Here is a 25,749-nt window from a genome sequence, read left to right on the forward strand (position 1 = left end):
AGATACAGGAAGTTTGCCTAATTATTATTATTCAAAAAGGCTCTATAAGGATCTTTCCTAAAATCTCAACCACCACCACAACCTTCGAATATTCTTCTTACACATTCTTACATTACATTGTTTAGCAATACATCATTAACAATTCATTCTTTGAGTTAGTCAATAATGCCAATATTTTGTGAAAGGGCAATAGAATAAACTGTTAAACAAACTCATACTAATTTCAGTTTAATTCTTCTAGAGAAATAAGAATATCTGTAGAGAAAATTAGGCAGATGAAACCACGTGAACAGAGTTATAAAGCATTTGATCAAGGGAGTTCCTTAGGTACTGTAATCCCAAAGAATATAGCTTCACAAGAGTTTGAGAATACCCAAACTAAGCAAATATGGCTGTTAGGGACTGAGCCGTGTCCTCTTAAAATTCACATGTTGAAACCCTAATCCCTAGCACCTCAGAATGTGACTCTTTTTTGGAGATAGAGACTGTAAGGAGGTGATTAAATTAAAATGAGGCCTTCAGGTTGGGCTCCAATCCAATCTGACTGGTGTCCTTAAGGGGAGGAGATAAGGACATGCAGAGAGACATTAGAAATGTGTGCTCACAGAGGAAAGACCATGTGAGGACACAGCGAAAAGGCAGTCATTTGCAAGCCAAGGAAAAAGGCCTCAGGAGAAATCAATCCTGTTGGCACCTTGATCTTGAACTTCTAGACTCCAGGATTGTGGGGGAAAAAAAATTGTTGTTTCAGACACCCGGTTGTGGTATTTTGTCATGGCAGCCTTAGCAAACTAACACAATGCTCCTTCCGAGCGTTTTATTATATAAAAGGCTTTTGTCACTACTCCAAAAATGTCAGCTAATAAGGCAACAAATTATACATATGCAGTCTACTTACCTCAGAAACAATTATCTGGAAGCTTTTGCTGTTAGGAGCTAGTAGTGGTTGACAACTCTATCTATCTATCTATCTATCTATCTATCTATCTAGAATTCTTCAGAAGAGCAAGTTCTCTGTTAAAGGGAAAGAAGACTTTCAGTGGCTTGGCCAAAGTTTTCAAAATTCCAGAAAATTCACACTTGAAGCAAGATATAGAATCAATACCGTTTGACTTAAGCGATTCAGATCACCTCTCAGCATGCTGAAAAATGCCACTGGATCATAAGCTCCTTGGGGGAGGGAAACTGTCTCCTGACCCTCTCTATCTTCACTGAGGGCTGTGCCTTGTGACCACAGGAGAAGTGTGCAGCACATGCCTGACAAAACGAACTAATGTCTGCAGAGCTTCTTGTGGATATGTTTTATGGAGCTTTCAAAAACATTCTCAAATGATGTATGACACGTTTCCCTCAGGATTTGAAGAGTACACCAAACTAAGCAAGTTCTCTCCCCGCACCCCTGGCAAGGACAGCGCCCTGTGTATCTCCTGCAACATACACTTAAACTCTTGTCACTGATCATCAAATGATAAACGATAAAGTAGCATTGACTCTGAAGATATGAGATCCTTTTAGGCTTGGGAGCCACTGAGTTAAATTAGTTTCATCAGGATTATAGTGCTTACTGAACCCCTTTAACCAAATGCTTTCTGTCTCATTCATATGGTTTTAATATGGTTTTAACCAATTGCAAGGTTATTTATAAGTTTGCAATTCCCAAGTAGAGTTATAAAGTGTTCAGATTTAAACAAATCCAGTTGTGTGGCAGCCCAGCTCCTACTTATATGCGGTTTCCAACTTTGTATTCGTTTACAGAGGCATGATGCATATTTGTTCCTGAATATTCTCTGATTAACTGTTTGTTTCAGTAACAAGTTCACAAAAAGTTTCATTGTAAAAATTACATGCGCACCTATTAAAATTGAACATATGATTTAAAAAACTGGTGAATTTTATCTCCACTTAAACCACCAGCAAGATTTTATTGTGCTAGCATTCATCATATGAACAAAGAGTGCCACGATAAAATTAATGACCAGCTAAGAAAATGTCTTTGTCCAAAATAATACCTTCAGAATTCTGTTTTTTTCAAAATGTAGGTACTTGATTTCTGATACTTATTTAATTTGCAACATGTACTTTTTATATTATCTGTGGAAACGCAGATGCCATTTATTCAAGTTAAAGGCACCAAAGTTATATAAACCAAGAATGGATATTTTCTTCAAAAATATACCTTCTATTTCAATTTTAGCTGGCAGGTTGATAGATTTGAAGATTCTTTTTCTCAAAAACATAAATACGAAAGATGGGAAAATGTAAGGTATTTCCACCATGTATTTGTTTCAATTTATCAGGTATAGAAATATATCATATCTCCTAAGAGATATTCCTATAATGTAAAGAAATATGTATACTACCAAATGACATAGACCTTAAAAAGAAAAGTAGGGGGCATGTGAAAAATTTAGTTGCTGGAAGGAAACGTAAAGGCATCTTCATTCAGAGAGCACAGGGATCAAGGAGGCTAGGATGCTAACCCAAAGTCCAGCAGCTAACCAGTAACAGATCTAGAATACAGTAACAGATCTAGAATACCAGTAACAGATCTAGAATTCTTAACCCTCAGACTCCTAGTCTCCTGCTCCTTCCACTGAACTGTTCTGTATCATGTGTGCTCTTTACAAACTATGCTAGTCCCTGATTACTTCATCTGTAAAATGAGGAAGCTGAACTAACTTACCTCTATGGTTTCTTCCAGCTCTGAAATGTTATGAGTCTGTGATACTCAACTTTATTCTCCTGAGACCTACACTCAGCATACAGTAGTAAAATCACTTTGCTATGTCATAAAAAGTTTTTGAGCAATTATTCGTATTTTCAAGGAAATTGTTCAGAGATAATCCATTTGTCAAACAAGCCTTCCAAACCCTGGTCACACTTAGCCAAAAAAGATTTATTTGCTGCTTCTGAAATTCCATCTCCACCATCGGCAAAAGTAAATAGAAGGGAAGGGACACGAAGGTAAGGGAAAGAAGACAAAGAAAAGAGGCAGGCAAAATCAGAGGGGAGATATTTTAGTCTGAAATTGGCATAAATATTCCTCATATCCCTATTTTGGCATTCATTATGGTAGCACCAGCACAGAATAAATCCCTTTCTATCTGAAAACAAAGTAACATCAATGCAAACATTAGTGCTAGGAAAAGGGCTTTTCTTCAGAAAACAAAAGCAAAAAACCCAAAAAAAGTTAATTAACTCCTTGATGTCAAGATTTTGTATATTCTATTGTTATTCTCCTTCTAGGAAACAGGAAGTACTCAGGTCAAGGGACATACTTTTCAAATAAAAAATAAAAATAACCCAAGACTATGTCTGATTATTTGTAGAAGAACCTTTCTTTAAAATTAAGTAAAATTAAAATTTAGAAACTATGTTTTCATTTCATGAAATTTAAAAATCATTTTCAGATTTAAAATTTTAAAATGAGTTTAAAAGAAGAAGAAAATATTTAGGACCTGATTCAAAATAGTACTCCAACATGGTAATATTATAAAGGACAAAAGATAGTGCCCAACTGTGGTGATATGTGTTAATTGTATGGTTTTCCAAAGATGTGGGAGAACTGATATCAATTACAGTATAATTACCATTACTTCCAACAGAGTTAACATGTAGTTACCACAAAATAACGTACAATTAACTGGTGTCACATTGCACACCAGACTAAATAAGATACAAATTAAAAATTCCCAAATGTAGCCATAATACCCTTCTATCTCTTAAAAAAAAAAAAACAACTTTTCTAATGTCACAGCATTTGTCAAGAACTCGTGTAATTATTTAAAAGAGGGAGAAACCATGACATATAAGTAGAAAGAATCACTTTTAGCTATACAGTGAAAAACTGCACAGGGAGGGAGATGTATGTATCAACAAAAAATTTAAAGTTAGTAAGCTAAAGCTATTGTCAATAAAATTAGAATTTTCCTCTATGTCTTTCAGTTCCTGAAAATTAGGCAGCTATTTTTTTTTAGGCAGTCATGTCTTAAAAGCAAGTTCAAGAATGCTCTTAGTTTTTACTGATACCTAACAGTTTCTCCTTTATTTATCAAACACTGAACATGAACCCGCTTTAGCAGTGCTATAGAAAGACCCAGAAATGAGTAAGTCTTGGTCTAAGAAGGGAGTTTACACCAAAGTTCTAGTTATTTGTTATGCGAAGTGGTAAATCATGTCTCAATATGAGCAATTTCCTTATCAGGAGGTGAATTGCAGGGACAAAGAATGCTCCAGTTCAGTGTGAAGAAGTAAAATTCCTCATTGGAATGTCTCAAGTCAGCAACAATAACACAGGATGTTTCTGCATGTTGCACGTGAGAGGGGCACGTGTGGGAACACAGACATGCCAAGTGCTTGTCTAGGTCTAATTAGAAAAGAATTGAAAATGGCAGAGTGCAATGCTGTGAAGCTGACGAGAGGGCAAAGGGAAATTCGCTGTATTTAGAATACAGCCACAGTGTATCTGCTCTATCCGTTTCAAACATCTGGGCTTCCAATTATTTACTGAACTCCTGTGTAAGAGTTACTTGGGAATACTGCAAACGTTATAGAACAGAAACATGCAAACTGCTTCGTAAAATACTTGCGGGACTGAACTCTTGTTGAATCTTGAACAATATGGTTGAAAACTGCTGTGAGATTGTTATGTTTTAGTAAGTGTGTGAAAACCATGAAGAGGTTAATATGCTGAGAATAAATTTTGTAAACAGCATGCTATTAATACAGCAGACAATACTTTATTACAAATTTATGTTCTGCATCTTTTTAAAGATTTAGTTAATTTCCTGTATCTGGCTGTTTTATATTTAAACGCTTACTTGAGATTCAATGAGACTAGACACTTCCATAAAAGACCGTGCGTCTTTTTTGAAGATGACATAAGCATATGCCTAGACCCACAAAGCTTTGAGGGCAGTTTGTTCCCTATGAAGTTGCTATTTTCTCTTTTTCTCTGATCGTGGAGCTCAGGAATAGATGCCTTATTCTTGCACCCAGGTCTGTGTTTTACTCTGTTTAATTCATGACCCTTTTGTTGGGCTCTGAGGGAAATCAAGCTGGTTAGGAAGGATGACAACAGAACAATGAAGGGTACACCGTTATGCCATGTTACTTCTCCTTGTTCCCACATCGCTGCTGCATTCCTCTGATTATTGCAGCCTCAAAAAATGTGCTGATCACTGTGTGTGTTAGGCGACACTGCCAACCCTGAGAAGCTAATATCCCAGATAGAGTACAATTATGCACGTGATGTAAATGAAGTACGCACTCACCACATATTGGCCGTTTGTCACGAGACAGCCGGCAAACAGCAAAGATGGGCGCAAGACCTTATTGTGCCCTTTCACTGTGTCCACAAATGCCAAAAAAAAAAAAAAAAAAAGAGGAAGAAAGAAAAAGAAAAAGAAAAAGAAAAAGAAAAAGAAAAAGAAAAAGAAAAAAAAAATCACCTGCTCCTCACAGCTGACCTTAATTGGCACAAACTTGAAATAGTTTCCATCTAAAATATATTTGGGATTGGGACACCCGGGTGGCTCAGTCGGTTAGGCATCCAACTTGCGCCCAGGTCATGATTCTCACGGTTCATGAGTTCGAGCCCTGAGTCAGGATCTGTGCTGACAGCTTAGAGCCTGGAGCCTGCTTTGGATTCTGTGTCTCCACCCCCCCCTCCCTCATGCTCCCTTGCTCTCTTTCTCTCTTAAAACTAAATAAACATTAAAAAACTTGTTTAATTTAAAAAAATAATAAAAAATAAAACAAAATATATTTGGGGTAGAGCTTCTAAGTTGGTGTTAGGAAAAAGGAAAGAGCTGTCATCTCCACATTCAGATATTAGACACTGAAATGCAGTGTATTCTAGGTCATAATAGTGAGCGTAGAGACTGCACCAACTTTATTTCTCCAAAACTCAGAAACTGATCTTTAGCTTTTTGTTTCAACAATTTAAATATCAAAATAATAGCATCGGAGCTAAAAATATGATTTAGTTCGTAAATCAGAACTTAGCCTTATAATTCAAACTTGGGAATTAAATAGGAAGATATTTTAAAATTAGAAGCCTGACTTCCCAGTCTAAAAGCAAGGGCTCTAATGTAATTAAGCCATCTTTCCTACAGAAAGAGACGGTGCTTAGACCACATTAAAAAACTACTCAATGAAATAAAAGCAACACCTTCAAGGGCTGTCTTGCTGGACCATCAATAGGCAAGCACAGTCATTCCTAAAGCTGGGGGAGCTGCTCTCCTTGTCCTTCTCCATTGTCTGCCTAGACAAGGACAAACCTGGAAAATTAACCAGAGCGGAATACCAGCTAGAGATCGTTCACTCTGTCCCAAAGACTGTCTCACGTTTACCACAATGGACTTGTGCCGTCTCAAAGAAAAAAAACAGTTATTCATAGAATAACTTCCCCTGTGAATACTATATCTAGCAGAGTTCTTAAATCTCTGTAGAATTTTTAATGGTACTTTCAGACCAATTAATGACTTGAGAAAAGACAATCACAACAATTACATAAAAGTTTTCAGATTATAGCTCTTATTTAACTCCACTGTATATATTTGCCACAAAGAAGAACACAGCCTTAAAAAAGACTAAATCTTCTTTCACTGATTAAATAAAACTCATATTCAATTTTTAATTTTCCACAGCCAAAGTGACCAAAAGAGTAGCAAAATGAAAACTGCTCATAAGGCTAGCTGGCCTTCTGGCCTGCTTCGGGGCTAGCATATTAATATCTGTAATTTATAGAAGGCTTCGTGTTGTGGGCTGTGTTCTCTTCTTGGTAATACGTTATGAGGCACTGGATTAGACCGTCAGACCAAATAAACAAACAAGTCTTAATATAAGTATAATCTATTTGGAATCTAGTTTGATTTGAAATATTCATTTTCCCTTGAAAACCAACTAATATATTTATAGCATTGAACCTTTGTATGTTAAGTCCATTGTTCTAAACATATACTTTTCCTTCTGGATAAACCATTTTGACTATGAACTTCATTCATTAGTATAGTTTTTTTACTTGAAGATAAATCAGTATTAAATATTCCATGAAACATCATCTCTAGATCGTTTTTATCTGGTTACATTATTCTTTAAATTATATGTTCACAGCAGTGGTTTTGGAAAACCAGTTTGTACAAAACTAGGTGAAATTCATGAACTCTCAGTGTTGTGATCTCATTGTATTGTACCAATCAGTAAACCCATCGACGTAGCTAATTCTTAGTTCTCGGGTAATTCTCTGAGAAAAAATAAATGGTTCCTTTAAACTCCCAGAGATCTCTGGTACAACAGACCTGAATTATTTCAAATAGATTTCACTTCCTTTCTCCATCCTCTCCTTCCCAGTACCACCCACAAAGATGCTGACATGCTACTTATTTATGCTACCAGCCTAAGGCAGCTTTGAGTGCCCCCCCCCACCCACTCCTATAAAAGAGGAGGCAGGGGGCACATGGCATAAAACTTTCCTTCTAAGCAGAAATCACTGACCCAGTTACCCTGCTCCTCACATAGTATGGCCCATGCTCAGCCTCAATGACCACCAGCATCTTAAAAATTGTAAAGTCCTTTTACACACCTCGGTCATCTGTAAGGTGTTATCACCCAAATTTTATAGACTATATTGAGGCTCAGTGAGACTAGAGACTTCCCCAAGATCACACATATAATAGCTAAGAGTCAGAGGTAGGCCAAGAAGACAGGTCTTCAGATTTAAAGCCCAAGTTGAATTCCTTCTATTCCTTGGCACAGCTTAACTTGTGAGACTTGATTTGGTTTTAGGCATAGGTCATGAAATCATGAAGATCAGGATCCAAGCCGGCTTCTAAAACCTTGTAAAGTCAGTATTTATTTTATGAATTTACCTTTCTGAAGCTATCCAGGTCTAAGACTTTACTGAATTATCATTTATGTAAATAAAATCAACATTAGATTCTGTATTAATTTGTAATGGTTGTCTCTCTGCCTTCCTAGGCTATACTACCTCCTTCACATAGGGTTAATTCCTAGGCAAAGTTTTCAAGACCTTACCACCATTGGAGATGCACGCTCAGGAGCCCGTTATACAGGAGTAGGCTAGGCCGTGCAGGTAGCACACGCTAGAGCCCTGCTATAGACGTATGCAGAGACAGCAGCTGCCCCTTGTAACTCTAAGCGCTTGGAGAAAAATCGTCACCAGTGGTCAGAGACTGCACCTTAACTACAATAAGCTCCAAGACTGCAGAGAGAGTGGGAGATGAGAAGTGAAAGAGGGAGGGAAGGGGGGAAGGAAAAGAGAGGAGGAAGGACAGGGAAATGGATGGGAGAGTGGAGAGAGATGGCAAGACAAGGTAAGAAGGAGGTTAGGGGTAGAGAATGGAAAAGAGGGAAATATACTTTTGTACATATAAGGGGGCAGAGACAGAGAAGAACAGAGTGTGGGAAACTGATCAACAACCTCCAGAACATAAGACAGATGAGAAAGCAGCAGGGAGGCAGAGCAAATTGGGACAGCTAGAAAAGACTTTAAAATTCTTCTAATTTGTTCTAGTAAGAAGCAACTCTCCTCTGATGTGAACTTCCTCTGTCTGGGAAAGGCCAGACACACACAAAAGCAGAGTGAGACTCCTATGAAAATACATTTTTATCCCCTTCTTCCAAATTCTGGTCCCTAGCCACAAGCAAGCAATCAATGAATAATGACTGAGCATTTTAGGCTCAGTGTTAGTGGTACAGCAAAGAGTAAGACCTGGGCTCTTCTTTCAGGCTAATCATAGTAACCTAACAGTGTGGTGCAGTGGAAAGTATAGAATTTATACACAGAGGAGCTGATATCAGAACCTATAGAGTTACCTCCATGATTCTCGTTGTTAGTTTTTTGTTTTTAATGGTATTTTGTTTTTAATGGTATAGAGTTACCTCTATAATGGTAGGTTAACAGGAGATAATAATCTCTATTGCATAGGACTTTTATGAAAATCAAATGAGATTTTTTTATATGAAAGTATCATCCATAAACGTCTATAAAATTTATGTTAATTATTTCATATTTTAATTTGGACTTACACCTATACCACCTTCAGGTTTCTCCCACTGAGAAGACAGTCACTTATCTGTTGCTTCTACAGTTTCAATATAACAAACAGGGTGACTCTCTACAAGCCTTTTTATATGGAGAAATACACTCAATTTACCTCAGCTACCCCTACCATCATTATTACTCATTCTCTCTCTCTCTCTCTCTCTCCCTCTCCCTCTCTCTCCCCCCACCCTCCCCCTGCCTCTCTCTCTCTCTCTCTCTCTCTCTCACACACACACACACACACACACACACACACTCGTGCACACAAACTCTAGGCTAAATTTCTTAACCAGGCATTCCAGGCTTCTATCATCTGAACCCTGCCCCCTCTCTGACCCAGAGCCCACTTCTTTCCTGAATGAACTATCTTTCAGCTGTTATTCCCCAGATGAGACCCATGCCTCAGCAGGCTCATGCTTGGACTCTACCTGCTTGCTCCTCTCTCCATACTCCATCCTGCCTGTCTTTGGGGGCATTTCAAGTCTTTCACACTCTAAAGAACTTCTCTTTCTACCTCACTGATTGAAAGGTATATCCTTTGATCTTCGTGAGCTTAATTTACCTTGCAGCTCCTTTCACTGATTTGGCCCTTGGACCCCTCATTGCCAGGTTCTCTTTTATATATCTTTCCTATCTCCCAAATCATTATGTATCTTCCCTTAGGGCAGGAAGGGACTAGTCAATTTTCTCTGAATCCCAAGTACCACAAGCCCCACACATCATACATCAGATGGTGTGCACATCCTACTCAACATCCTGTTATGTCATATGGTTGCAAACAACAATAAGGGAGCCAGAAGAATGTTTGTTTGCAACTACCCTACTTCATATACATTATCTTATTTAACCTTTTCCACAATCTTATACGATCTAATCATCATTTTCACCTTCCAAGTGAGTAAACAGAGGTTCAGAAGAGTAACAGCCCCCAGATGGTGCAGCTAAGAATATATGTGGTGGTAAAGTGAAAAGATCAGCTATTAGTCTGTGAAGCTGACTTCTGGACCTTGATATGACTGATTTCCAAGGGTCTTATTCTTTCTTCCATTACTGATATTCTTTGTAGACTCAGGGAAATTATTTTACAACATCACATTAGTGATCTAGAATAAGAAAGATGAAACTTGCTACCAATCTCCTTTGTAAGGGTGTTATTAAAAGTAGAGAACTCATCTTCTTAAAAGAATAGAAAGTCCTGTTAAGCTGATGTAATTTTTTAATGTTTAGGCTTGCGGGGGCGGGGGGGCAGAGAGAGAGGGAGACACAAAATCTGAAGCAGGCTCCAGGCTCTGAGCTGTTAGCACAGAGCCCAATGTGGGGTTCAAACCCATGAGCCACAAGATCATGACCTGAGCCAAAGTCAGATGCTTAACCAACTGAGCCACCCAGGAGCCCCATAAGCTGATGTAATTTTTAATATGAGTTCACTAAAATGCTTCTTTAAACTAGATGTTTGCCTTATTTTCCCCATTTTACAGATGGGAAAATTGAGAAAAATCTTAATATTTATATCTTAGTATCAACATAGGCAAAAGGATACCAAACTTATGGTTTTTCTTTTCAAAAATTTATATTGATCCTAAATATGGGAAGAAAACAATTTTAGAGTGATCTTCTTTGCTGAAAACTACAGGGGACTCTTATAGACTAAAAGGTGTAAGGAACTAATGCTATAGGGCAATGCATTTCACAAGACACAATTTCTGTTATTTCAGAACTAATGCTATTGACATCATTTATAAAAAGATATAAAGAGCAAATCAGGGTTGCACCAAAAATAAAAGCAAGCATTTCCATCCATAGTGGGAAGACAGCACTTTGGGAAATTCTAATCTTAGTTGCAAATGTCAAAGATTGCAAATTGGATCTTAGCTAAAAGTGAACTTCTGTCAATGTGCTTCCAATAGCACATTTTTGACAACCAGATTTAAGACAATGCTGAGAGAGAAACAGTGGTGGAAAGAGTGTATAAAGTACCTCCATGTGCAGAATTTTCTTATATATGCTCTATACCCGGCCCTACACCTATAAGCCGACAATGAAAATAATAAAGTATATCAATACCTAAGTCCATAAAATAAAGAGGGTGGAACACATATGCAGAGACTTACACAGACACACACAGATAAACACACAGATACACATCTGAGGTATGATGTATGATGTATGTAAGTCCATAAAATAAAGAGGGTGGAACACATATGCAGAGACTTATACACAGATAAACACACAGTCATACAGACCCAGACATATTTAGGTCAACAGATACAGACAGACTAGCACTCAGGTTCAGAGAAAGACACAGACAGTGGCCCACCAACATACTTATAGACACACAAACCCAGGTAGACAGACATACATTCAGATGGACACACAGACACAAAAAGATACTGACAAATACACAGGCACACTCACAGATACAAACTGTCAGACGGACACATAGCAGACATTGACTTCCACATATGTAGACAGACTCAAGGACAGACAGACACATATAGACATGCACACATACATGTGCATGCACACAGGTTGTAGGCACACACACAGAAGTCACACTCAGAAAGGTATGCACAGGGAGCATAAGACTTCCACAGACAGACTTCCACAGATAGACAAACTCACACAAATTTATACCCACAATGAGAAAGGTACAAATATTAGCACTCATTAGTGTGTGCAAAGATGCACACACATGTAGCACAATCTTGCACTCATGCACACCCACACACATTCATGTAGAGCCACAGCTAATTGGAGGTCTGGTAGCTTGTATTCAGGGCTCACCAGGACATGTGGGCAGGGGTTGGTGTTGGGGAGGAAGGTGAAGTCTGTCTGCTATTGTGGAAAGAACGTGAGATTTGAAAACAGGAATTTTGAAGAGCCTCAACTTTGACACTACATGTGTGAATGTAAGCAAATGATTTCAGCTCTTTGAACCTCATCCTTACCAGTTGGAGTTAAATGTAAAAAAAACTGTGAAAAATATTTTTCAAACAATGAAAAACACTGAAATTTTCAAGACTGTGATTATTATTATTATTATTATTATTATTATATCATGTTCCTAAAACTGCAACCAGCAAAAACATGCTCTTAGGAAAAGACAGAGTGAAAGTACTATTTTTGAGGAGCATTTTATCTCAAGGGCAGTGAAGTCACACAAATTGCAGAGGTTGGATTAGAGAAAATGAGGTAAACTTATTCTGATTCTGGAGGAATGGAAATCGATGAAGAGATTTTTGTATCCCTAGAAATTCAAGGACAGAGCAGACATTAATCCTCCATTCTCAGGGCAGAAGTCCTTAAGGAAAATCCTTAGGACATAAGGAAGTCAACATCTGTGAAATGGGACACCAAAGCTGGGAGAAAGTTCACAGAGCCCTTAAGCAGAGCACCCTTCCTCATAGTTCAGGGAAATCCAGGTGGGTCCAGTTTCGCAATGGCATCCAGATAGTAAAATAATGCAGTGTGTTTTCAAGTGATAGCTTATGTTTCTCTGAGAAGTCTAAAAATGAGAATCTAGACAGGTTCTTTTTTAGATTTAGGAAGCGGATTGTATTGGCTTAAGGAGCTTTGTGATAACTTAGGAAAATAGTTTAGAATCTGTTCAGCCTTGCTAAGGTTGTGTTTTAAACTGAGCCCACCTTTAAATGTTCAAGTTTTACTAGGTTTTTAAAAATGTGATTTGTTGGGGTACCTGGGTGGCTCAGTTGGTTAAGCATCTGACTCTTGATTTTGGCTCAGGTCATGAGCTCATGTTTTGTGAGTTTGAGCCCCACATCAGGCTCTGTGCTGACAGCATGGAGCCTATTTAGGTTTCTGTCTCCCTCTCTCTCTGCTCCTCCCCCACTTGCTCTCTCTCTCTCTCAAAATAAATAAAAATAAACTTAAAAAAATATGATTTGTCATTTAAATGGTCTAATCCTTACCTTTAAACACTCTGTAATCAAATGACTTCAAATGTATTTTTTTGTTTCAACTGAGAATCCTAACTATATATATATATATATATATATATATATATATATATATATATGTGTGTGTGTGTGTGTGTGTGTGTGCATTTTAAAAATAACTGAAATATTCCTGACAGCATGTGTTTTGAATTTTCTGCAACTCAGATATTTTAAATTGTTTAGTAGATTGAGTCAATTCTAAAGGCCATCTAGGTGGAACTGATCTAAATTGGAGGTTGAAAATTCTTAAGAAATACTTTATGGATTTCCTTAGGTGGGGTGATAACAGTGTTAAGTCACTTGACACTAAATTGACACTAAATTTGTAACATCCTTTCTTTGCATATTGGTTGTCTTTCCACTGGAAAAGTGGAAAGTCATGTTTGGAAAGTCAAGTTTAACTTCCATGACATTAGGACAGGCTCTAAAGAATCTAAGGAAGATTTAAATAAATTTCAAATGGAGCTCTGCTTACAGAAATGCTCTGGGAAATCCTACAAAAGAGAATAGATATTTATATATTTTTATATATAAATGTACTTATTTATATATATTATATATAAATCTATAATATATAAAATATATATGTGTATATTTTAAGCCATGGCCCTAGGTACCTGGCTTATAGTTTCTTGATTAATCCCCAACAACCAATGGAATTAATTATTATTAATCACAGATGAGGATGTTGAGGCTCAGAGAGGTCATAGAATTAGTGAGAGATAGAACAAGAATCTGAAGTCCGGGTAAGTCTGATGCAAAAACACAAGCTTTTTTCTACTTTTCCACATTTCTTTAAAGGTCCCTCTCATCCCTTCTTTAAACTGCTATGACATTCTTCTTGAAGTGTAGTTCAGATTAAATGTGCCCCATCCACAAGCACCTCTGATGGCTCACAATTATCTACAAAGATAAACCTAAAGTAGCCATGGCAATGCTCTGTTTCCGCCTGCCCTTCTACCAGTTACAAGTCAGGCACTGGACGAATGCTACATGGAGTGTTTATTGAATCTTCACAACAACCCCTATGAAAATTCCCATTTCTCAGATGGAGAAATATGGTAGTCTAACTTCAAATGTGTTGCTCTTATCCACAACCTTATTCAAGTGGATGATGAAGCTGGAAAGGAAGGAGGGAAGGGATAGGAGAGAAGAAAAGGGGGGAGAAAGAGAGAAGGGGGGAGAAGAGGGAGACCGTGAAGGAGGGAGGAGGGGAGAAAACATTTATTAAATGCCTAAATATATAAATATATATGTATATTTATTTACATTTAAATATATTTATATGTATTTATATACACACAAAATATATATTATTAATTTTAATAATTTAATTTAATTTAAAATTTAATTTAATTTTAATTAAATTAATTAATTTAATTAATTCTCATATCCTGACATTGTTTTAGGATAAGGAAACTGAAGCTCTGAGATTCTTAGTTTTTTTAAGAGAGATTGGGCATGAGAGCAGGGGGAAGAAGGAGAGAGAAAGAGAGAGAGGGAGAAGCCCAATGGAGGCTCACTCCCACGACCTTGGGTTCATGACTTGAGCCAAAATCAAGAGAGTAGGGTGCTCAATGGACTGAGCCACCTAGGACCCCCAAGGCTCTGAGATATTAACCAAATAAAGATAAAGCCAGTGTTGAACACTGGTTATCTTTGTACCACACATGTCCAATACTGTGCTTTGTATATAGTAAGTACTTAATTAAAATGGAATGGAAATGAAAAATAGTGTGTTCATGGGATAAAGAACACAGTGTCAGTCATAAGACTCAAACTAAGGCAAAGAAAGCTAGGTAAAAATGGATGGATCTAAAGATAAGTGACAAGGTCTGTTAAGAAACAGCTCTGCAAAATTACTATAGTTCTAAAACCGAACATTGTAGGAACATTCTTGAGGATGTTTCAAGCTTTTATGTAGACCCGTAGAAGAAAACCCATGTTTCTCCTGAGAAACTATTTTATTTATTAGCAGAAAATTGTACATAGTAGAAATTTTTTTACGTAGTAGTAGTGGATCTTATAACACGTCTCCTTTTTGCCTCATTACCAGGAAGCTCACAATCAAGTCGGTGGCCCATCTCCAGCAATTACGTAAATACAAGAATTTTATGCACTATCTCCTCTCTAGTTTTTATCTTGTTCATTGTATATATCACTGCAAACCACCCAAAGTTGTTTTTGCATTAAGGTAAGGTACAAATATAATAGAAGTTTATTAACTTTTTGCTCATTAATTCAAATAGAATCAAACTAATAATCATTTCTAAATGTACAGAATGCCTGATCTGTAAAAGCTGTTCTTAAAGTTAGAGTGAATGTAATTAAAACACAAATTGCATGTTATATATTTCATGATCTAGATAGCATGTATCTGAAGTATCCCCACTGGCAATGTCAAAAACCCTTTCACAAGGGTCACTAGATCAAAACTGTTTTCATAACAATACTAAGACGTTATTTGCCTATTTTCCAATGAGTGTGAAATAGAGTTTCCCAGAAGCTACATGGCGTTGTGATACAGCAATACATTGAATGAAGAAGCAGGAAGGAGATTTGAGCTGTCTTCCACTAAGCCAGACATTAAAGAGATTTGCAAAAACATAAAACAAAGCTATCCTTCTTACTATTTTTTATTTTAAAAAATATGCTTAGTGCTCAAAAAGTGTTATTTATATTAACATCTAATAGGTTTATAATTGTTATTTTAAAAATAAACATTAATTTTCAGTTTTAATATCTCTTGTGATAAATATTGGTAAATATTTCCCATATAAATAGAAACTCCTTGGGGTCTTCAATAATTTTAAGAATGTAAAGGGGCCCTGAGACCAAAATAAGTTGAAAAGAGCTAATCTAAAAGGGCTGAGAGTTTAGATCTAGAAGAGATTAGATCTAGAAAGATTAAGGGTTAAGGAGTACCTGCCATACTGGTAGGTTAGGTCTATAAAATCCTTATTGCTACTAAATTTGCTCCATACATGCCCAAACCAACAACTCTATGTGAAATTATTAATTTGGATGCATCGAATTTGAACCCTTTCACTGGGAGATCCATTAACTGGACATGGGCTTTTGACTTAAAACACCTGTAAACAAAAACTTAAAGTCTTATATTTGCTCCTCCCCGCCCCCCCCCCACTATCCCTAGGAAGTATCTTAAACCTGGCAAACCTTGTAAAAAATATAAATTCTCACCATTCTTCCATTTAACGTGTAGAAAAGTAAGGAGCCAAGCAAGTTTGTTGTTGTTTTTTATGAATTAGGTCTTAAACTAGTAGCTAGGCAACAAATCAAGTAGCCCTGACAACAGAAATAAAAGGAGCCCAATGATTATATTCAGCCAGGAGCCTATACACAACACTGCATAGTTGCCCAATGTTCTTGGTTCAAATGTAAAATCTAACATTAATAAAACTTAAAGTTTTTTTTCTAGTATTTTAGCATTTTTGTTCTGCAGAAGCTATTTTAGAAAAACACTATCACAAGTATAAACAGAAAGATTCTTTACAAGGAAATATACATGAAGCATATATATCTAAGTAGACCTATCTCATGATTTTAGCACTCAGTTCATTAAAATTGGTGTTTGAAACTCAGATGCATGTCTTGCTTTAGATTTTAAGTGAAGTTGCCTTGTCAATCTCACAGAAATGTAGGGAACAAATGAGACAATGGACAGAGGGAATGTTGGAGCAAAGTGATCTAGAGCTGGTCTTAGTTTCTTGATCTGCAAAACAAGGATAGTAATACCTATATCTCTGAATTTGGAAAGGTTCAAGAGATATAATATATGTAGTAGTGTTTTTGAAGCTCAGAAGCACTATAAAAACAAAACACACATGTTGTTATGATGTGAAAAGTACTACATAAATTTTATTTATTTATTTATTTATTTATTTATTTATTTACCTATTTATCTATTTTTAAGTTTATTTATTTTGAGAGAGAGAGAGCACACATGGGAGGGATGATAGAGAGCAGAGGGGCAGGGAGAGAGAGAATCCCAAACAGCTTCCTCACTGTGAGGAGCCTGGTGTGGGGCTCAAACTCACGAACCATGAGATCATGATGTGAGCTGATAGCAAGAGTCAGACGCTTAACTGACCGAGCCACCCAGGTGCCCCCATAAATGTTTTTTAAATGCCAACTACTTAGCATAACACTCTCCAGTTCCATCCATGTTGCTACAAAAGGCCATATTTCATTCTTTCTCATTGCCAAGTGGTATTCCATTGTGTAGATAAACCACAATTTCTTTATCCATTCATCAGTTGATGGACATTTAGGCTCTTTCCATAATTTTGTTATTGTTGAAAGTGTTGCTATAAACATTGAAGTACAAGTGCCCCTATGCATCAGCACTTGTGTATCCCTTGGGTAAATTCCTAGCAGTGCTATTGCTGAGAAACTTAACAGAAGACCATGGGGGAGGGGAAGAAAAAAAAAAGAGAGGGAGGAAGCCAAACCATAAGAGACTCTTAAAAACTGAGAATAAACTGAGGGTTGATGGGGGGTGGGAGGGAGGGGAGGGGTGGATGGGTGATGGTCATTGAGGAGGGCACCTGTTGGGATGAGCACTATTTCCATTGTATGGAAACCAATTTGACAATAAATTTCATATTAAAAACAAAAAAGCAAAAAATAAGCCAACTACTGCTCTGCTTTGCAAATGAGGATGTTACGATTAGAATTTGTTCCCTTACTATAAAATATCTAATGTGTCCAAAACCCTTATGGCACAAGTTGTTATCTTGGGAATAGGTTGACATAGAAAAAAGCACTGCAACTAAACATACTAGTCAACTGCTTGCAACGACAACCACTTTGATTAATCAGTACTCTGTACACCTTTGGAAACAACAAAACCTCACTAGTCTCTGTGCTGGATAAGAAGCTCATTCATTCCAAACACACCTTGCTAAATAATTTGCTCACAATCCCTTTTCACTTATTGTTGCATGGCTCTATCGATCTTCTGTCTGAACTTATCCTGTCATACAACAATGAATATCTGAATCAACTGTATATACAAGTAACAAAGAGCTGTGGCAATTGACAATGCGAAGCGGAAGACATCCAGTATGTTTTTCATTTCCAATAAAAGGGGGCAGTATTACATCAGTGTAATACTGATGTACTGTTCTGATATTTTTGCAAAGTATGGTTGAAGCGTAAGAATCTACACTTTCAAAAATTGAACAACTGCTGTTTTTGAACAAATAGAAACAAGTTTGCAATGCGCCTCAGAGACTGAATGATTATTTTCCCATTAACTTGATTGAGAAAGATATCATTTGGGCATGAGAAATGTATATAGGTATCAAGAATCAGGTTAAATATTTTCAAATATAATAGATTTAAATTTTGGTTTTTGGAAATATATGAAAATATATATTAAATTAGTAAGGACAAAATCTTCCTAGAACTCTAACATAATCAAATTTAAACATTATCATGTTGGTTGTGGCCAGATTCTAGCAGGTAGCTAGTGTATCCAGGTTACTCTAAGAATGAAAAAGAAAAGTGGGTATCTTGACTTCATAAGAAGGTGCTGTCAGCTTCTTGGTAACCTTCCATTCTAAGACATTTGGGGAGCAGTAGGTTAACCCCTCCACCACTGGAGAGCACCAAAGGGTGAAAATGTAACAAAATTAACAATGATTTGTTAACCTGTCTGAGGTCTTAAAGTAAGTAAGCACCTAATATTAAATGAGCATCCCCTGTGTCAGATATGTGCTCTACATATTTTTTCCCTCAAAATAATCCTTCAAGGAAAGGGTAATTATCTCCATTTTATAAGCATGTTTATTGAGACTCACAGACATTAAATAACTTATCTAAGAAACACAGCACAGGCTATTTCCAGGATTAATCCTGGAAACTGAGTCCCAGGATTACCCATACTCTTTACAAAATACTATGTGGCCTCTGTTAAGTTTCACATAGTATTTTGTAAAGAGTATGGGTAATCCTGGGACTCAGTTTCCAGGATTAATCCTAGAAGTAGCCTGTGCTGTGTTTCTTACATAAGTTATTTAATGTCTGTGAGTCTCAATAAACATGCTTATAAAATGGAGATAATTACCCTTTCCTTGAAGGTTTCCTGAGAAACTTAACAGAAACCCATGGGGGAGGGGAAGGAAAAAAAAAAAAAAAGAGGTTAGAGTGGGAGAGAGCCAAAGCATAAGAGACTGTTAAAAACTGAGAACAAACTGAGGATTGATAGGGGGTGGGAGGAAGGGGAGGGTGGGTGATGGGTATTGAGGAGGGCACCTTTTGGGATGAGCACTGGGTGTTGTATGGAAACCAATTTGACAATAAATTTCATATATTGAAAAAATAAATAAAAAAATAAATGTCTGTATCATGAAAGTAAAAAAAAAAAACAAAAAAACAAAAAAACAAAATACTATGTGGCCTCTAATTCTATTACTGTTCCACACTTAGCCTCCACTTTTGCCTCTTTGTCTATATTAACATCGCTCAACCTTCAGTTTCTTGACTGATACCTTTCCAGAGGCAGAACCAATAGACATCATGGCAGAGAAGAATGACCTACCCAGAGAGGAGGTACAGGAAGCAGGAGGCTCAATGCTTTTCTACTTCATAGATCTTGTTGATTTTTATTGTCTGATTCTATCAAAGTTTTGAGATTGTCAATGTAAAAAGTACTGTTATGTGTAACAGTCTTAAAGATCTCATAGAAAATTAATAAATGAGTCTGGCACAGTTCTATAAATAAGAACGTCATTGTCTGAGAATTAGGAAAGCTGAAATCTAATTTCTAGGCCTCAGGTTTTCCTTCAGTGAACTGAAATGATTGGGCCAGATCAAATGTAATGTCCCCTCCAGTTCTTTCTACGCTTTTAATCCCATCAATGTACTTGACAGACAGTATGACAGGAGTGTCCATGATAGCTTGCTTTGATACATGATAAGATCAAGCATTTTTCTTAAAAGACTCTCAGGAGGTGAGGGGAATAGCAATTCAGACCACATGCATGTAGATGTGTAATCTACCTATTTATGACCAACTCTGATCAGTAGGGAATCAATCTCCTGGCTCATCAGGATTATTAAGATGAGCAAAATAACCGGATTCCCAAGTAACATCATAGCTATTCAGGAAAGTTCTAACCAATTACCTAGTCAGCACTCAAACCTCTGGAAGGTCAGAGGAGTTAGAGATCACACTTTAACACTGAAACAGCGCACTCTGTCTCACCTCTCCCCTGGCCAGATGCCCTTAGCTGAGCGCTAAGGACATTTGGAAGCAGCCTATTTAAAATTCTGCTGTGTATTGTCATAACTGAAATACTTTCTATCTTAGAGATGTCAAAACAACAAAATTTGGTAAGCAATTAGTCTGTAATACAATCTAATTGCACTGGTACTTAGGGATAAAGATGAATGGTGTTCTTGACGTGGAAAGCTACAATCGAGGGCAGTAACTTAGACTTCTGCTGGCAGGACACTCACAATCCAGGCATGGAAGCTATGTTGAAATGATGGAGCATAACAGCTCCTAAGGTGCTGTTACAGTCTATTGTCCCTACAATCTATATATTTAACAGACCCTAAATATCCTGTGACACAACCAACCAGAACAACTCCATTGGTGCCGTTCTGGCCAATCAAGTCAACAATGTTTCATTTTGAAGTGCTAAAATTGGGATATACCCAATAAAGTGAAATATGCCATGGGTAAACACGCATTCTGATGGACATATATGTGAGTCTATATGTTATAAAGACACAAGCATCCCCACTCCTGTGTAATAGATATTTGTCCACACTTACCAAACATATAAAACATGCTTTGTATACATCTAATGCTACTAAATGTCACAAAAACACTCCACAGTGGACATTGTGATGCTTTGCCCAGATCCCACCTCAGGACTGAAAGATTTACTCTCTCAACCTGCAGGGACTGTTGTTGGTAGCCAGCCTTCTCCAGCTGTCGGTCCTCTTTGGCATTGCCTCAGCTAAAGAGAGTCACCTCACCCAAGGTCATGTCTCCTGCCCAGGGTAGCCCTCATCCAACGACTGGTTGACACAAGTGTGTGAAAGCTCACCCCCCCATACACCCAATTTGGGACAATTCTGAATGGCCATGGCAGCCTCGAAGCTTCCTGTGGGTTTTCTTGACAGACTACATCATAAACCAGTCCTTCTTTTGTCCTTTTCCTCCCATAGGTGGCAATGAGAAAGAGCACACCCCAATGAACATTCTCGCTAGCCTCGATCACACGTCCCGCTTCTCAAGGAACCCAACTCTGTGACACACTCCTCTGTAAAGACTGTCCAAATAAGAGAGTGACAAGGTATGCTTAATAAGTTATAAGGTTTTGTGACAGAAACACCTTGAAAAACTCTCTAAAACTGTACTATGGGTTACAAAGAACAAATTCATAAATCGAATTTATGGATCTTTATATTTAAGAAAAATAAGATAATTCCAAAGTGAGCAACTCCAAAGACACTTAAAATGAGTTTGTCACAATCCATCCACCTATCTTATTGCATTGTTATATATTTACCCTCTTTGACCTCAGAAGAAAATCTGATCTTCAGAAGAAAAATCAGTATCCTATGGACCATCACAAAATTAAGATGGATGTTTTGATTATAAGAGAGCCAAAGCTACCATGATACTGTTTGACTATTCAGTACCCAAATTTTAACCCTAGTAAAGTCATCTACAGAGACCTCAGTAAAGTCATCTACAGAGACAACCCCATAAAGAGTTTCAACTGGGAAACCAGGGTTTTCTGGTTCTGCAGAAACGACTTTTACCATTTACCCTCAGGGGCTCAGTTACATTCATTGTGACATATTTTAGGTCAAGTTTGGATTTATTAGTATTTTTTAAATCATAACCTAATCTCTAATCTCTCTCCTGTGTCTTCCAAAGCAAAATAAGATTTCAGAACCTCAGACTTCTCCCTCCCAAATGAATTAAGAAAACTCAATGACCAATACATAAAATTAACCTGTAGTATTTGAAGTTAGTAGAACCTTTAGTTTGAACTCCAAATCTAACTGATGATACAAATTCAACAATACAAGGTCACAGTGTCAGACAGAAAGATCATTGCTGGAAGTAAGGTATGCCCAGTGCCAATTTACTACTAGGTATGGTGCACACGGATTAGGATGCTCTCTTCCAGGCCTGGTTGGAATGACAGAGGGGCTGGCAGAATTGCTTCAACAATTCTGAATTTATTTCTCATTACTCCTTCAAACTGAATGGCTTAAGAACACATTATTTTTTTAAATATTCTATGTGCTAATATTCCAAACAAAAATTTGTAGATGCATTTTTCCAAGAAGATTTCATTCATAACATTAATCAAAAGCAAATGATTTTCATAATTTAATAACAGAATGGTTTTTTAAACAAAATAATTTGTGTGGGTTTGTTTTTTTTTTGTAGAATGAAGTTTCTGAAATGTATTAATTCTAAATACATTTTAATTAGCCCAGTGATTTTTCAAGTAGGGGCAATTTTCTCCTTCCTCCCCCAATAGGAGACAATTGGCAATTGTCACCAAATGGAGGGTTGCTACTAGCATCTAATGAGTAGAGGCCAGATAGTTGCCCCCGCTCTGCCATGATAAAGAATTATCAAGCCAAAAAAAAAAAAAAAAAAGGCAATAATGTTGAGGTTGAGAAATCCTAACCTAACCTAATTAACCTGAAGATTTCATAGCTTTGTGTAGCAACTCATCTGGAAAAGAGTTTAACCATGTGAGTTAGCCAATATGCCAAAATCTGAAAAAATGACTATTTCCTTCCTCTGACCCTCTCATTATTGTGTGAGGACTTCTTCACTGTGCCAAAATAGTATATTTTGTTCTATATATTCAAGGTCACCCATGGTTTACTTAAAAGGTATAGGAAATAAAAGAAAATGCCTACTCCACCAGGAATGTACTAGGTATATTCACACGTATCTTATTTCATTGTAACTCAGGTTACTATCCTCATATTATAGATGAAGCAACTGAAGTTCAGAGAGGGTAATCAACTTGCCAAATATCACACAGCTGGTAAGTGACAACTCAGTGACTACTATTTCAAGTGAGAATATGTATTTTAAAACTCTTTAATAATTTCTCATATATGCAAAGAAAATTCTGACATACTAATGATTGTTACTAAAGAAAATTTCTGAATCATTAATAGTAGTTAATAAGGTAAGGAGGATAATTAGCTTTTTACCATATATTTTTCTGTATTAGAAATTTCAGTAAACATGTATTACTTTCACTTGAAAACTAATAAATTAAAAAAAGATTCTTATAAATAAGTCATTGACATGCTTCTCAGATTAATTTTAGGACTAACCCTTGACAAAATAGTAAAGTAGGAGATGGTACCAAGTGTATGTATCAGTCTGTTGTTGTTAACCCAATTTCCCACTCAATATCCCTACACCAAAACTTATTTATTCACTCACCCAGCTCCCCCAAAAGGATCTTATATATTATTCACATTAAAAGTAAATATGTTATTTCATGGTGTTCTCACTGAGAAAACTATCATAGATCAAAAGATCAATTCTGTGTTTATCTCTAATATCAGAATAGTAGAAGAAGTTTGGGGGCAAGACTTTTCTTCTTTTGTGGTCCTGAAACCTCACTCTATATGTAACCATCTACCCAGGAAGTTCTCAAAAAGGGGTTCTGCCTTGTGAGGGTGAAGTACTTAGTTGACTGAGCGGATCCAGTGACTGGCATGTGAACCACGAGTCCCAAGTATATAAAAGTTTATGGCTTAACAGGTTACCAAAAGACACACATTTCCCCAAAGTTTCTCTCCTACCTGATCTGAACCTCTCACCAAGAGGATCAATCAAGGCAAAAAGGCCAAGTAATCAATTTTTTATTGATTGTTTGATGTTAACATTAGTAAGTCAGTGCAGTGAGGACTGACATAAAATTCTTTATTAAACTTTGGAAAGTCAACACTTCCAGAGCTAAACCTTCTAATCTATGTGAGGACTTTGATAATGTCCATACTTTGAGAATTCCATCATACTTCCATCCCCTGAGACCCCAGCCCAGCCCTTGAATCTCAGCAGTCTGCTAGTGTGGCTAAAGAGTATAGGGGATCAATCAAGGATGAGAGGTTGATTTAACATGAGTAATGGCTCTGTATCGCACTGTAATTGGCTGAATTGTGTCTCCAAAATAGATTTGTTCAAGTCCCAACCCTTGGTATCTGTGAATGTGACCTTATTTGGAAATGGGGTATTTGCAGATGTAATCAAGTTAAAACAAGGTCACACTGGATTAGAGTGGACCCTAAATCGAATGATTTGTGTCCTTATAAGAAGAGGGAGATTTGGACACACACACACACACACACACAAGACAGCCATATGGAGGGAAGCAGAAATTGGGAGTGATGCAGCTAAAAGGCAAGGAATGGTAAAGCTTGCCAGCAACCATCAGAGGCTAGGAAGAGGCAAAGAAGAAATCTTCCCTAGAGTTTTCAGAAAGAGTATGGCCCAGCCAACACCTTGATTTTAAACTGGCCTCCAGAACAGTGAGAAAAGAAACTTCTGTTGTTTTAAGCCATCTAGTTTAGTCATTGTTACAATTTTAGGAAACGAATATACCCAAAATCTCAGACTATTACATCACCATACCTTTTGAAGAGGAAACAAAGAAAAACACACAACATTCTGGTTATAGCTATACATTCGAATACTCAAGTAACAGTGCACATAACCTTATACTTGTATCATGACTTTTTCCACATGCTACTTTAAAACTCCTAGGAAATAGGACAGTATAAGCTTATTCAAAAGAGTAGAATGTCTATCACAGCACCCATGCTAGAATTAGCAAGGATAGAAACAAAGCGGAGGTTCTTGGTTCTAACTTATAAGTTACAGTCTCAACCTATAGTGAATAAACATACGAATGGAAACAACTTTTTAAATTTATTCTAAAACTATTACTAAAGACACTGCCCACTATACTACTCATGTGTCCCTATATAGTTCTCATGTTTAAAAAAAAAACTTTCAGAATGTGGCACTGGGAAAATACTGTCATCTCTTTTTTAAAAAAAATGGCATGTTTCATTCACTCATCAGATAATCAGAACTTTTCACCCAGTGTACTACAATAGCCTCTCAACTTGTCTCCTTATTTCCATACTTATTTTTTTTCTTTTTAAGTTTATTTATTTTTGAAAGACACAGAGAGAGAGAGAGAGAGAGAGAGAGAGAGAGAGAGAGAGAGCATGCACACATGAGAGAGGGGCAGAGAGAGAGGGCAAGAGAGAGCATCCCATGCAGGATCTGTGCTATCCCTACAGAGCCCGGTGTGGGGCTCAAACTCAGGAACCTGTGAGATCATCACCTGAGCCAAAATCAAGAGTCAGATTCTTGAGTCAGAATGTGTTTACATTCTTAACTTCTACAGTCCATTCTTGCATATTGGTCAGGATGATCCTTTTATATGTAAATCAGATCACGTTTGTGCCCTGAACAAAACCCATCCAGGGATTCCCATCACCCTCAGAATAAAATGCAAATCCTTTCCAGGGCCTACAATGTCTAGCAAGTTCCACCCCAGGCTATCACTTTACTCTGTGTCCCACCTCTCTTCCTTCTCATATGCTAGTTTTGCTACATGGATCTCCTTTGCTACATGGATCTCCTATACTCTAAGGTCCCTGTACTTATCATTCCTGCTGCCT

The 25,749-nt window shown here is 37.1% G+C and overlaps 1 protein-coding gene across 9 annotated transcripts in view; it reads right to left on the bottom strand.

The window, feature by feature from the left end:
- The window catches only part of SOX6 (SRY-box transcription factor 6), a 373,444-nt gene that overhangs the window by 54,697 nt on the left and 292,998 nt on the right, over nucleotides 1-25,749 (bottom strand). The gene's annotated exons all lie outside the window — the stretch shown is intronic.

This window comes from Lynx rufus, unplaced genomic scaffold (genome assembly GCF_022079265.1).
Source record: "Lynx rufus isolate CCGP_SWC_20201006 ecotype Redwood Valley unplaced genomic scaffold, mLynRuf1.p SCAF_9, whole genome shotgun sequence".
Taxonomy (NCBI): Eukaryota; Metazoa; Chordata; class Mammalia; order Carnivora; family Felidae; genus Lynx; species Lynx rufus.